This window comes from Podarcis muralis, chromosome 9 (assembly GCF_964188315.1).
Source record: "Podarcis muralis chromosome 9, rPodMur119.hap1.1, whole genome shotgun sequence".
In the NCBI taxonomy this organism is placed as follows: domain Eukaryota; kingdom Metazoa; phylum Chordata; class Lepidosauria; order Squamata; family Lacertidae; genus Podarcis; species Podarcis muralis.
Genome location: NC_135663.1, coordinates 68,026,032 through 68,040,237, shown reverse-complemented (window position 1 = coordinate 68,040,237; position 14,206 = coordinate 68,026,032).

The following is a 14,206-nucleotide window of genomic DNA, read 5'->3' as shown; positions in this document are numbered from 1 at the left end:
TGCCAAAAGTCAGATTTTTGCTGAAATTGTGACCCCGGGCCGGCTTAGGGATTTTTTCAAAAAAATATTTTCTGTCGGTTAAGTTTTTGAGGGCTGATTTCTTGTCCTGTGATAAAAAGCCTTCTGTTTCAAGTGTCAAATCTTTCAGGAAAGCATTTTCAAGCTTTTGGCACCATTATTGAGTGAATTGCCAAAAGTCAGATTTCTGCTGAAATTGTGACCCCGGTGCTTAGGGATTTTTTCAAAAAAATATTTTATGCCGGTTAAGTTTTTGAGGGCTGATTTCCTGTCCTGTGGTAAAAAGTGTTGTGTTTCGAGTGCCACACCTTTCACGGGATCATTTTCAAGCTTCCGGCACCATTTTTGAGTGAATTGCCAAAAGTCAGATTTTTGCTGAAATTGTGACCCCGGGGCTTAGGGATTTTTTCAAAAAAATATTTTCTGCCGGTTAAGTTTTTGAGGGCTGATTTATTGTCCTGTGATGAAAACCCTTCTGTTTCCATCGCCAAAGCTTTCAGGGGAGCATTTGCAACAGGTTGACACCATTTTTGAGTGAACAGCCAAAAGACAGATTTTTGCTGAAATTGTGACCCCGGGGCTTAGGGTTTTTTTCAAAAACATATTTTCTGTCGGTTAAGTTTTTGAGGGCTGATTTCTTGTCCTGTGATAAAAAGCCTTCTGTTCCGAGTGCCAAACCTTTCAGGAGAGCATTTTCAAGCTTTTGGCACCATTTTTGATTGAATTGCCAGAAGTCAGATTTTTGCTGAAATTGTGACCCCGGTGCTTAGGGATTTTTTCAAAAAAAATATTTTCTGCCGGTTAAGTTTTTGAGGGCTGATTTCTTCTCCTGTAATAAAGAGCCTTCTGTTTCCATCGTCAAAGCTTTCAGGGGAGCATTTGCAACTGGTTGGTACAATTTTTGAGTGAATTGCCAAAAGTCAGATTTTTGCTGAAATTGTGACCCCGGGCAGGCTTAGGGATTTTTTCAAAAAAATATTTTCTGCCGGTTACATTTTTGAGGGCTGATTTCTTGTCCTGTGATAAAAAGCCTTGTTTTTCAAGTGCCACACCTTTCACGGGATCATTTTCAAGCTTCCGGCACCATTTTTGAGTGAATTGCTAAAAGTCAGATTTTTGCTGAAATTGTGACCCCGGGGCTTAGGGATTTTTTCAAAAAAATATTTTCTGCCGGTTAAGTTTTTGAGGGCTGATTTCTTGTCCTGTGATAAAAAGCCTTCTGTTTCGAGTGCCAAATCTTTCAGGAAAGCATTTTCAAGCTTTTGGCACCATTATTGAGTGAATTGCCAAAAGTCAGATTTCTGCTGAAATTGTGACCCCGGTGCTTAGGGATTTTTTCAAAAAAATATTTTCTGCCGGTTAAGTTTTTGAGGGCTGATTTCTTGTCCTGTGATAAAAAGCCTTCTGTTTCGAGTGCCAAACCTTTCAGGAGAGCATTTTCAACCTGTTATCACCATTTTTGACTGAATTGCCAAAAGTCAGATTTTTCCTGAAATTGTGACCCCGGGGCTTAGAGATTTTTTCAAAAAAATATTTTCTGCCGCTTAAGTTTTTGAGGGCTGATTTCTTGTCCTGTGATAAAAAGCCTTCTGTTTCGAGTGCCAAGCCTTTCAGGAGAGCATTTTCAAGCTTTTGGCACCATTTTTTAGTGAATTGCTAAATGTCAGATTTTTTGCTGAAATTGTGACCCCGGGGCTTAGGGATTTTTTGAAAAAAATATTTTCTCCCGTTTTAGTATTTGAGGGCTGATTTCCTGCCCTGTGATAAAAAGCCTTCTGTTTCCATCGCCAAAGCTTTCAGGGGATCATTTTCAAGCTTCCGGCACCATTTTTGAGTGAATTGCCAAAAGTCAGATTTTTGCTGAAATTGTGACCTCGGGGCTTAGGGATTTTTTCAAAAAAATATTTTCTGCCGGTTAAGTTTTTGAGGGCTGATTTCTTGTCCTGTGATAAAAAGCCTTCTGTTCCGAGTGCCAAACCTTTCAGGAGAGCATTTTCAAGCTTTTGGCACCATTTTTGAGTGAATTGCCAGAAGTCAGATTTTTGCTGAAATTGTGACCCCGGGGCTTAGGGATTTTTGAAAAAAATATTTTCTGCCGGTTAAGTTTTTGAGGGCTGATTTCTTGCCCTGTGATAAAAAGCCTTCTGTTTCCATCGCCAAAGCTTTCAGGGGATCATTTTCAAGCTTCTGGCACCATTTTTGAGTGAATTGCCAAAAGTCAGATTTTTGCTGAAATTGTGACCCCGGGGCTTAGGGATTTTTTCAAAAAAATATTTTCTGCCGGTTAAGTTTTTGAGGGCTGATTTCTTGTCCTGTGATAAAAAGCCTTCTGTTTCGAGTGCCAAATCTTTCAGGAAAGCATTTTCAAGCTTTTGGCACCATTATTGAGTGAATTGCCAAAAGTCAGATTTCTGCTGAAATTGTGACCCCGGTGCTTAGGGATTTTTTCAAAAAAATATTTTCTGCCGGTTAAGTTTTTGAGGGCTGATTTCTTGTCCTGTGATAAAAAGCCTTCTGTTTCGAGTGCCAAACCTTTCAGGAGAGCATTTTCAACCTGTTATCACCATTTTTGACTGAATTGCCAAAAGTCAGATTTTTCCTGAAATTGTGACCCCGGGGCTTAGAGATTTTTTCAAAAAAATATTTTCTGCCGCTTAAGTTTTTGAGGGCTGATTTCTTGTCCTGTGATAAAAAGCCTTCTGTTTCGAGTGCCAAGCCTTTCAGGAGAGCATTTTCAAGCTTTTGGCACCATTTTTTAGTGAATTGCTAAATGTCAGATTTTTTGCTGAAATTGTGACCCCGGGGCTTAGGGATTTTTTGAAAAAAATATTTTCTCCCGTTTTAGTATTTGAGGGCTGATTTCCTGCCCTGTGATAAAAAGCCTTCTGTTTCCATCGCCAAAGCTTTCAGGGGATCATTTTCAAGCTTCCGGCACCATTTTTGAGTGAATTGCCAAAAGTCAGATTTTTGCTGAAATTGTGACCTCGGGGCTTAGGGATTTTTTCAAAAAAATATTTTCTGCCGGTTAAGTTTTTGAGGGCTGATTTCTTGTCCTGTGATAAAAAGCCTTCTGTTCCGAGTGCCAAACCTTTCAGGAGAGCATTTTCAAGCTTTTGGCACCATTTTTGAGTGAATTGCCAGAAGTCAGATTTTTGCTGAAATTGTGACCCCGGGGCTTAGGGATTTTTGAAAAAAATATTTTCTGCCGGTTAAGTTTTTGAGGGCTGATTTCTTGCCCTGTGATAAAAAGCCTTCTGTTTCCATCGCCAAAGCTTTCAGGGGATCATTTTCAAGCTTCTGGCACCATTTTTGAGTGAATTGCCAAAAGTCAGATTTTTGCTGAAATTGTGACCCCGGGGCTTAGGGATTTTTTCAAAAAAATATTTTCTGCCGGTTAAGTTTTTGAGGGCTGATTTCTTGTCCTGTGATAAAAAGCCTTCTGTTTCGAGTGCCAAATCTTTCAGGAAAGCATTTTCAAGCTTTTGGCACCATTATTGAGTGAATTGCCAAAAGTCAGATTTCTGCTGAAATTGTGACCCCGGTGCTTAGGGATTTTTTCAAAAAAATATTTTCTGCCGGTTAAGTTTTTGAGGGCTGATTTATTGTCCTGTGATGAAAACCCTTCTGTTTCCATCGCCAAAGCTTTCAGGGGAGCATTTGCAACCGGTTGGCACCATTTTTGAGTGAATTGACAAAAGTCAGATTTTTGCTGAAATTGTGACCCCGGGCCGGCTTAGGAATTTTTTCAAAGAAATATTTTCTGCCGGTTAAGTTTTTGAGGGCTGATTTCTTGTCCTGTGATAAAAAGCCTTGTGTTTCGAGTGCCAAACCTTTCACGGGATCATTTTCAAGCTTCCGGCACCATTTTTGAGTGAATTGCCAAAAGTCAGATTTTTGCTGAAATTGTGACCCCGGGCCGGCTTAGGGATTTTTTCAAAAAAAATATTTTTTGCCGGTTACATTTTTGAGGGCTGATTTCTTGTCCTGTGATAAAAAGCCTTCTGTTTCGAGTGCCAAACCTTTCAGGAAAGCATTTTCAAGCTTTTGGCACCATTTTTGAGTGAATTGACAAAAGTCAGATTTTTGCTGAAATTGTGACCCCGGGGCTTAGGGATTTTTTCAAAAAAATATTTTCTGCCGGTTAAGTTTTTGAGGGCTGATTTCTTGTCCTGTGATAAAAAGCCTTCTGTTTCCATCGCCAAAGCTTTCAGGAGAGCATTTTCAAGCTTTTGGCACCATTTTTGAGTGAATTGCCAAAAGTCAGATTTTTGCTGAAATTCTGACCCCGGGGCTTAGGGATTTTTTCAAAAAAATATTTTCTGCCGGTTAAGTTTTTGAGGGCTGATTTATTGTCCTGTGATAAAAAGCCTTCTGTTTCCATCGCCAAAGCTTTCAGGGGAGCATTTGCAACAGGTTGGCACCATTTTTGAGAGAACAGCCAAAAGTCAGATTTTTGCTGAAATTGTGACCCCGGGGCTTAGGGATTTTTTCAAAAAAATATTTTCTGCCGGTTAAGTTTTTGAGGGCTGATTTCTTGTCCTGTGATAAAAAGCCTTCTGTTTCGAGTGCCAAATCTTTCAGGAAAGCATTTTCAAGCTTTTGGCACCATTATTGAGTGAATTGCCAAAAGTCAGATTTCTGTTGAAATTGTGACCCCGGTGCTTAGGGATTTCTTCAAAAAAATATTTTCTGCCGGTTAAGTTTTTGAGGGCTGATTTCTTGTCCTGTGATAAAAAGCCTTCTGTTTCGAGTGCCAAACCTTTCAGGAGAGCATTTTCAACCTGTTATCACCATTTTTGACTGAATTGCCAAAAGTCAGATTTTTGCTGAAATTGTGACCCCGGGGCTTAGGGATTTTTTCAAAAAAATATTTTCTGCCGGTTAAGTTTTTGAGGGCTGATTTATTGTCCTGTGATGAAAACCCTTCTGTTTCCATCGCCAAAGCTTTCAGGGGAGCATTTGCAACAGGTTGGCACCATTTTTGAGTGAACAGCCAAAAGTCAGATTTTTGCTGAAATTGTGACCCCAGGGCTTAGGGATTTTTTCAAAAAAATATTTTCTGCCGGTTAAGTTTTTGAGGGCTGATTTCTTGTCCTGTGATAAAAAGCCTTCTGTTCCGAGTGCCAAACCTTTCAGGAGAGCATTTTCAAGCTTGTGGCACCATTTTTGAGTGAATTGCCAGAAGTCAGATTTTTACTGAAATTGTGACCCCGGGGCTTAGGGATTTTTTCAAAAAAATATTTTCTGCCGGTTAAGTTTTTGAGGGCTGATTTCTTGTCCTGTGATAAAAAGCCTTCTGTTTCCATCGCCAAAGCTTTCAGGGGAGCATTTGCAACCGGTTGGCACCATTATTGAGTGAATTGCCAAAAGTCAGATTTTTGCTGAAATTGTGACCCCGGGCCGGCTTAGGAATTTTTTCAAAGAAATATTTTCTGCCGGTTAAGTTTTTGAGGGCTGATTTCTTGTCCTGTGATAAAAAGCCTTGTGTTTCGAGTGCCAAACCTTTCACGGGATCATTTTCAAGCTTCCGGCACCATTTTTGAGTGAATTGCCAAAAGTCAGATTTTTGCTGAAATTGTGACCCCGGGGCTTAGGGATTTTTTCAAAAAAATATTTTCTGCCGGTTAAGTTTTTGAGGGCTGATTTCTTGTCCTGTGATAAAAAGCCTTCTGTTTCGAGTGCCAAATCTTTCAGGAAAGCATTTTCAAGCTTTTGGCACCATTATTGAGTGAATTGCCAAAAGTCAGATTTCTGCTAAAATTGTGACCCCGGTGCTTAGGGATTTTTTCAAAAAAATATTTTCTGCCGGTTAAGTTTTTGAGGGCTGATTTATTGTCCTGTGATGAAAACCCTTCTGTTTCCATCGCCAAAGCTTTCAGGGGAGCATTTGCAACAGGTTGGCACCATTTTTGAGTGAACAGCCAAAAGTCAGATTTTTGCTGAAATTGTGACCCCAGGGCTTAGGGATTTTTTCAAAAAAATATTTTCTGCCGGTTAAGTTTTTGAGGGCTGATTTCTTGTCCTGTGATAAAAAGCCTTCTGTTCCGAGTGCCAAACCTTTCAGGAGAGCATTTTCAAGCTTTTGGCACCATTTTTGAGTGAATTGCCAGAAGTCAGATTTTTGCTGAAATTGTGAGCCCGGGCCGGCTTAGGGATTTTTTCAAAAAAATATTTTCTGCCGCTTAAGTTTTTGAGGGCTGATTTCTTGTCCTGTGATAAAAAGCCTTCTGTTTCGAGTGCCAAGCCTTTCAGGAGAGCATTTTCGAGCTTTTGGCACCATTTTTTAGTGAATTGCTAAATGTCAGATTTTTTGCTGAAATTGTGACCCCGGGGCTTAGGGATTTTTTGAAAAAAATATTTTCTGCCGGTTTAGTATTTGAGGGCTGATTTCCTGCCCTGTGATAAAAAGCCTTCTGTTTCCATCGCCAAAGCTTTCAGGGGATCATTTTCAAGCTTCCGGCACCATTTTTGAGTGAATTGCCAAAAGTCAGATTTTTGCTGAAATTCTGACCCCGGGGCTTAGGGATTTTTTCAAAAAAATATTTTCTGCCGGTTAAGTTTTTGAGGGCTGATTTATTGTCCTGTGATAAAAAGCCTTCTGTTTCCATCGCCAAAGCTTTCAGGGGAGCATTTGCAACAGGTTGGCACCATTTTTGAGAGAACAGCCAAAAGTCAGATTTTTGCTGAAATTGTGACCCCGGGGCTTAGGGATTTTTTCAAAAAAATATTTTCTGCCGGTTAAGTTTTTGAGGGCTGATTTCTTGTCCTGTGATAAAAAGCCTTCTGTTTCGAGTGCCAAATCTTTCAGGAAAGCATTTTCAAGCTTTTGGCACCATTATTGAGTGAATTGCCAAAAGTCAGATTTCTGTTGAAATTGTGACCCCGGTGCTTAGGGATTTCTTCAAAAAAATATTTTCTGCCGGTTAAGTTTTTGAGGGCTGATTTCTTGTCCTGTGATAAAAAGCCTTCTGTTTCGAGTGCCAAACCTTTCAGGAGAGCATTTTCAACCTGTTATCACCATTTTTGACTGAATTGCCAAAAGTCAGATTTTTGCTGAAATTGTGGCCCCGGGGCTTAGGGATTTTTTCAAAAAAATATTTTCTGCCGGTTAAGTTTTTGAGGGCTGATTTATTGTCCTGTGATGAAAACCCTTCTGTTTCCATCGCCAAAGCTTTCAGGGGAGCATTTGCAACAGGTTGGCACCATTTTTGAGTGAACAGCCAAAAGTCAGATTTTTGCTGAAATTGTGACCCCGGGGCTTAGGGATTTTTTCAAAAAAATATTTTCCGCCGGTTCAGTTTTTGAGGGCTGATTTCTTGTCCTGTGATAAAAAGCCTTCTGTTCCGAGTGCCAAACCTTTCAGGAGAGCATTTTCAAGCTTGTGGCACCATTTTTGAGTGAATTGCCAGAAGTCAGATTTTTACTGAAATTGTGACCCCGGGGCTTAGGGATTTTTTCAAAAAAATATTTTCTGCCGGTTAAGTTTTTGAGGGCTGATTTCTTGTCCTGTGATTAAAAGCCTTCTGTTTCCATCGCCAAAGCTTTCAGGGGAGCATTTGCAACCGGTTGGCACCATTATTGAGTGAATTGCCAAAAGTCAGATTTTTGCTGAAATTGTGACCCCGGGCCGGCTTAGGAATTTTTTCAAAGAAATATTTTCTGCCGGTTAAGTTTTTGAGGGCTGATTTCTTGTCCTGTGATAAAAAGCCTTGTGTTTCGAGTGCCAAACCTTTCACGGGATCATTTTCAAGCTTCCGGCACCATTTTTGAGTGAATTGCCAAAAGTCAGATTTTTGCTGAAATTGTGACCCCGGGGCTTAGGGATTTTTTCAAAAAAATATTTTCTGCCGGTTAAGTTTTTGAGGGCTGATTTCTTGTCCTGTGATAAAAAGCCTTCTGTTTCGAGTGCCAAATCTTTCAGGAAAGCATTTTCAAGCTTTTGGCACCATTATTGAGTGAATTGCCAAAAGTCAGATTTCTGCTGAAATTGTGACCCCGGTGCTTAGGGACTTTTTCAAAAAAATATTTTCTGCCGGTTAAGTTTTTGAGGGCTGATTTATTGTCCTGTGATGAAAACCCTTCTGTTTCCATCGCCAAAGCTTTCAGGGGAGCATTTGCAACAGGTTGGCACCATTTTTGAGTGAACAGCCAAAAGTCAGATTTTTGCTGAAATTGTGACCCCAGGGCTTAGGGATTTTTTGAAAAAAATATTTTCTGCCGGTTAAGTTTTTGAGGGCTGATTTCTTGTCCTGTGATAAAAAGCCTTCTGTTCCGAGTGCCAAACCTTTCAGGAGAGCATTTTCAAGCTTTTGGCACCATTTTTGAGTGAATTGCCAGAAGTCAGATTTTTGCTGAAATTGTGAGCCCGGGCCGGCTTAGGGATTTTTTCAAAAAAATATTTTCTGCCGCTTAAGTTTTTGAGGGCTGATTTCTTGTCCTGTGATAAAAAGCCTTCTGTTTCGAGTGCCAAGCCTTTCAGGAGAGCATTTTCGAGCTTTTGGCACCATTTTTAGTGAATTGCTAAATGTCAGATTTTTTGCTGAAATTGTGACCCCGGGGCTTAGGGATTTTTTGAAAAAAATATTTTCTGCCGGTTTAGTATTTGAGGGCTGATTTCCTGCCCTGTGATAAAAAGCCTTCTGTTTCCATCGCCAAAGCTTTCAGGGGATCATTTTCAAGCTTCCGGCACCATTTTTGAGTGAATTGCCAAAAGTCAGATTTTTGCTGAAATTGTGACCCCGGGGCTTAGGGATTTTTTCAAAAAAATATTTTCTGCCGGTTAAGTTTTTGAGGGCTGATTTCTTGTCCTGTGATAAAAAGCCTTCTGTTTCCATCGCCAAAGCTTTCAGGGGAGCATTTGCAACCGGTTGGCACCATTATTGAGTGAATTGCCAAAAGTCAGATTTTTGCTGAAATTGTGACCCCGGGCCGGCTTAGGAATTTTTTCAAAGAAATATTTTCTGCCGGTTAAGTTTTTGAGGGCTGATTTCTTGTCCTGTGATAAAAAGCCTTGTGTTTCGAGTGCCAAACCTTTCACGGGATCATTTTCAAGCTTCCATCACCATTTTTGAGTGAATTGCCAAAAGTCAGATTTTTGCTGAAATTGTGACCCCGGGGCTTAGGGATTTTTTCAAAAAAATATTTTCTGCCGGTTAAGTTTTTGAGGGCTGATTTCTTGTCCTGTGATAAAAAGCCTTCTGTTTCCATCGCCAAAGCTTTCAGGGGAGCATTTGCAACAGGTTGGCACCATTTTTGAGAGAACAGCCAAAAGTCAGATTTTTGCTGAAATTGTGACCCCGGGGCTTAGGGATTTTTTCAAAAAAATATTTTCTGCCGGTTAAGTTTTTGAGGGCTGATTTCTTGTCCTGTGATAAAAAGCCTTCTGTTCCGAGTGCCAAACCTTTCAGGAGAGCATTTTCAAGCTTGTGGCACCATTTTTGAGTGAATTGCCAGAAGTCAGATTTTTACTGAAATTGTGACCCCGGGGCTTAGGGATTTTTTCAAAAAAATATTTTCTGCCGGTTAAGTTTTTGAGGGCTGATTTCTTGTCCTGTGATAAAAAGCCTTCTGTTTCGAGTGCCAAATCTTTCAGGAAAGCATTTTCAAGCTTTTGGCACCATTATTGAGTGAATTGCCAAAAGTCAGATTTCTGTTGAAATTGTGACCCCGGTGCTTAGGGATTTCTTCAAAAAAATATTTTCTGCCGGTTAAGTTTTTGAGGGCTGATTTCTTGTCCTGTGATAAAAAGCCTTCTGTTTCGAGTGCCAAACCTTTCAGGAGAGGATTTTCAACCTGTTATCACCATTTTTGACTGAATTGCCAAAAGTCAGATTTTTGCTGAAATTGTGGCCCCGGGGCTTAGGGATTTTTTCAAAAAAATATTTTCTGCCGGTTAAGTTTTTGAGGGCTGATTTATTGTCCTGTGATGAAAACCCTTCTGTTTCCATCGCCAAAGCTTTCAGGGGAGCATTTGCAACAGGTTGGCACCATTTTTGAGTGAACAGCCAAAAGTCAGATTTTTGCTGAAATTGTGACCCCGGGGCTTAGGGATTTTTTCAAAAAAATATTTTCCGCCGGTTCAGTTTTTGAGGGCTGATTTCTTGTCCTGTGATAAAAAGCCTTCTGTTCCGAGTGCCAAACCTTTCAGGAGAGCATTTTCAAGCTTGTGGCACCATTTTTGAGTGAATTGCCAGAAGTCAGATTTTTACTGAAATTGTGACCCCGGGGCTTAGGGATTTTTTCAAAAAAATATTTTCTGCCGGTTAAGTTTTTGAGGGCTGATTTCTTGTCCTGTGATTAAAAGCCTTCTGTTTCCATCGCCAAAGCTTTCAGGGGAGCATTTGCAACCGGTTGGCACCATTATTGAGTGAATTGCCAAAAGTCAGATTTTTGCTGAAATTGTGACCCCGGGCCGGCTTAGGAATTTTTTCAAAGAAATATTTTCTGCCGGTTAAGTTTTTGAGGGCTGATTTCTTGTCCTGTGATAAAAAGCCTTGTGTTTCGAGTGCCAAACCTTTCACAGGATCATTTTCAAGCTTCCGGCACCATTTTTGAGTGAATTGCCAAAAGTCAGATTTTTGCTGAAATTGTGACCCCGGGGCTTAGGGATTTTTTCAAAAAAATATTTTCTGCCGGTTAAGTTTTTGAGGGCTGATTTCTTGTCCTGTGATAAAAAGCCTTCTGTTTCGAGTGCCAAATCTTTCAGGAAAGCATTTTCAAGCTTTTGGCACCATTATTGAGTGAATTGCCAAAAGTCAGATTTCTGCTGAAATTGTGACCCCGGTGCTTAGGGATTTTTTCAAAAAAATATTTTCTGCCGGTTAAGTTTTTGAGGGCTGATTTATTGTCCTGTGATGAAAACCCTTCTGTTTCCATCGCCAAAGCTTTCAGGGGAGCATTTGCAACAGGTTGGCACCATTTTTGAGTGAACAGCCAAAAGTCAGATTTTTGCTGAAATTGTGACCCCAGGGCTTAGGGATTTTTTGAAAAAAATATTTTCTGCCGGTTAAGTTTTTGAGGGCTGATTTCTTGTCCTGTGATAAAAAGCCTTCTGTTCCGAGTGCCAAACCTTTCAGGAGAGCATTTTCAAGCTTTTGGCACCATTTTTGAGTGAATTGCCAGAAGTCAGATTTTTGCTGAAATTGTGAGCCCGGGCCGGCTTAGGGATTTTTTCAAAAAAATATTTTCTGCCGCTTAAGTTTTTGAGGGCTGATTTCTTGTCCTGTGATAAAAAGCCTTCTGTTTCGAGTGCCAAGCCTTTCAGGAGAGCATTTTCGAGCTTTTGGCACCATTTTTAGTGAATTGCTAAATGTCAGATTTTTTGCTGAAATTGTGACCCCGGGGCTTAGGGATTTTTTGAAAAAAATATTTTCTGCCGGTTTAGTATTTGAGGGCTGATTTCCTGCCCTGTGATAAAAAGCCTTCTGTTTCCATCGCCAAAGCTTTCAGGGGATCATTTTCAAGCTTCCGGCACCATTTTTGAGTGAATTGCCAAAAGTCAGATTTTTGCTGAAATTGTGACCCCGGGGCTTAGGGATTTTTTCAAAAAAATATTTTCTGCCGGTTAAGTTTTTGAGGGCTGATTTCTTGTCCTGTGATAAAAAGCCTTCTGTTTCCATCGCCAAAGCTTTCAGGGGAGCATTTGCAACCGGTTGGCACCATTATTGAGTGAATTGCCAAAAGTCAGATTTTTGCTGAAATTGTGACCCCGGGCCGGCTTAGGAATTTTTTCAAAGAAATATTTTCTGCCGGTTAAGTTTTTGAGGGCTGATTTCTTGTCCTGTGATAAAAAGCCTTGTGTTTCGAGTGCCAAACCTTTCACGGGATCATTTTCAAGCTTCCATCACCATTTTTGAGTGAATTGCCAAAAGTCAGATTTTTGCTGAAATTGTGACCCCGGGGCTTAGGGATTTTTTCAAAAAAATATTTTCTGCCGGTTAAGTTTTTGAGGGCTGATTTCTTGTCCTGTGATAAAAAGCCTTCTGTTTCCATCGCCAAAGCTTTCAGGGGAGCATTTGCAACAGGTTGGCACCATTTTTGAGAGAACAGCCAAAAGTCAGATTTTTGCTGAAATTGTGACCCCGGGGCTTAGGGATTTTTTCAAAAAAATATTTTCTGCCGGTTAAGTTTTTGAGGGCTGATTTCTTGTCCTGTGATAAAAAGCCTTCTGTTCCGAGTGCCAAACCTTTCAGGAGAGCATTTTCAAGCTTGTGGCACCATTTTTGAGTGAATTGCCAGAAGTCAGATTTTTACTGAAATTGTGACCCCGGGGCTTAGGGATTTTTTCAAAAAAATATTTTCTGCCGGTTAAGTTTTTGAGGGCTGATTTCTTGTCCCGTGATAAAAAGCCTTCTGTTTCCATCGCCAAAGCTTTCAGGGGAGCATTTGCAACCGGTTGGCACCATTATTGAGTGAATTGCCAAAAGTCAGATTTTTGCTGAAATTGTGACCCCGGGCCGGCTTAGGAATTTTTTCAAAGAAATATTTTCTGCCGGTTAAGTTTTTGAGGGCTGATTTCTTGTCCTGTGATAAAAAGCCTTGTGTTTCGAGTGCCAAACCTTTCACGGGATCATTTTCAAGCTTCCGGCACCATTTTTGAGTGAATTGCCAAAAGTCAGATTTTTGCTGAAATTGTGACCCCGGGGCTTAGGGATTTTTTCAAAAAAATATTTTCTGCCGGTTAAGTTTTTGAGGGCTGATTTCTTGTCCTGTGATAAAAAGCCTTCTGTTTCGAGTGCCAAATCTTTCAGGAAAGCATTTTCAAGCTTTTGGCACCATTATTGAGTGAATTGCCAAAAGTCAGATTTCTGCTGAAATTGTGACCCCGGGGCTTAGGGATTTTTTCAAAAAAATATTTTCTGCCGGTTAAGTTTTTGAGGGCTGATTTATTGTCCTGTGATGAAAACCCTTCTGTTTCCATCGCCAAAGCTTTCAGGGGAGCATTTGCAACAGGTTGGCACCATTTTTGAGTGAACAGCCAAAAGTCAGATTTTTGCTGAAATTGTGACCCCAGGGCTTAGGGATTTTTTGAAAAAAATATTTTCTGCCGGTTAAGTTTTTGAGGGCTGATTTCTTGTCCTGTGATAAAAAGCCTTCTGTTCCGAGTGCCAAACCTTTCAGGAGAGCATTTTCAAGCTTTTGGCACCATTTTTGAGTGAATTGCCAGAAGTCAGATTTTTGCTGAAATTGTGAGCCCGGGCCGGCTTAGGGATTTTTTCAAAAAAATATTTTCTGCCGCTTAAGTTTTTGAGGGCTGATTTCTTGTCCTGTGATAAAAAGCCTTCTGTTTCGAGTGCCAAGCCTTTCAGGAGAGCATTTTCGAGCTTTTGGCACCATTTTTAGTGAATTGCTAAATGTCAGATTTTTTGCTGAAATTGTGACCCCGGGGCTTAGGGATTTTTTGAAAAAAATATTTTCTGCCGGTTTAGTATTTGAGGGCTGATTTCCTGCCCTGTGATAAAAAGCCTTCTGTTTCCATCGCCAAAGCTTTCAGGGGATCATTTTCAAGCTTCCGGCACCATTTTTGAGTGAATTGCCAAAAGTCAGATTTTTGCTGAAATTGTGACCCCGGGGCTTAGGGATTTTTTCAAAAAAATATTTTCTGCCGGTTAAGTTTTTGAGGGCTGATTTCTTGTCCTGTGATAAAAAGCCTTCTGTTTCCATCGCCAAAGCTTTCAGGGGAGCATTTGCAACCGGTTGGCACCATTATTGAGTGAATTGCCAAAAGTCAGATTTTTGCTGAAATTGTGACCCCGGGCCGGCTTAGGAATTTTTTCAAAGAAATATTTTCTGCCGGTTAAGTTTTTGAGGGCTGATTTCTTGTCCTGTGATAAAAAGCCTTGTGTTTCGAGTGCCAAACCTTTCACGGGATCATTTTCAAGCTTCCATCACCATTTTTGAGTGAATTGCCAAAAGTCAGATTTTTGCTGAAATTGTGACCCCGGGGCTTAGGGATTTTTTCAAAAAAATATTTTCTGCCGGTTAAGTTTTTGAGGGCTGATTTCTTGTCCTGTGATAAAAAGCCTTCTGTTTCGAGTGCCAAATCTTTCAGGAAAGCATTTTCAAGCTTTTGGCACCATTATTGAGTGAATTGCCAAAAGTCAGATTTCTGCTGAAATTGTGACCCCGGGGCTTAGGGATTTTTTCAAAAAAATATTTTCTGCCGGTTAAGTTTTTGAGGGCTGATTTA